The sequence below is a fragment of the Carlito syrichta genome, unplaced genomic scaffold (assembly GCF_000164805.1).
Source record: "Carlito syrichta isolate Samal-C Ts95f unplaced genomic scaffold, Tarsius_syrichta-2.0.1 Scaffold314761, whole genome shotgun sequence".
Classification (NCBI taxonomy): Eukaryota; Metazoa; Chordata; class Mammalia; order Primates; family Tarsiidae; genus Carlito; species Carlito syrichta.
This window is the reverse complement of record NW_007258857.1, coordinates 156907-157678: the sequence shown is the minus strand read 5'-3', so window position 1 is coordinate 157678 and position 772 is coordinate 156907.

The following is a 772-nucleotide window of genomic DNA, read 5'->3' as shown; positions in this document are numbered from 1 at the left end:
GTATTACGATAGATGTTCAAGGTCCACTATATGAGTGAGAACATGTGATACTCGGATCTTTGTTTCTGTGAGAGGTCACTCAGTATTATAGACTCTAGTTCCAATCAGGTTGCTGCAAGATTCATGATTTTGTTCTTTTTTTATGTGTGCATAGTATTCCATCGTGTATATGTACCACATTTTTTAATGCAATCCTCTTTTGATGGACAGCATGGTTGCTTCCAGGTTCTTGCTATTGTGAACAATGCTGCGATAAACACACGTGTGCAGGTATCTTTTTCATAAAGTGATTTGAGTTCTTCAGGGTATATTCCCAGTAGGGGGGTTGCAGGGCCATATGGGAGATTGATATTTAGAGCTTTTAGGAATTGCCATACTGTTTTCTACAGAGGTTGCACTAGTTTGCACTCCCACCAGCAGTGTATAATTGTTCCCTTGTCACCACACCCTCTCCAGCAACTGTTATTTTTTGAGTTATTGATAATTGCCATTCTGACTGGAGTTAGGTGGTATCTCAGTGTGGTTTTGATTGCATCTCCTTGATGATTAATGAGGGTGAAAATTTCTTCATGTGTTTGTTGGCTGCTCGCATGTCTTCCTTTGAGAAGTGTCTGCTCATATCTTTTGCCCACTTTATAATGGGGTTGTTTGTTTTTTTCTTTTCAGTATGTTTGAGTTCCTTATAGATCCAAGATGTTAAACCTTTGTCAGACTTGGAGTTGGCAAATACTTTTTCCCAGTCTGTGGGCTGTCTCCCTGCTCTCTTGATGGT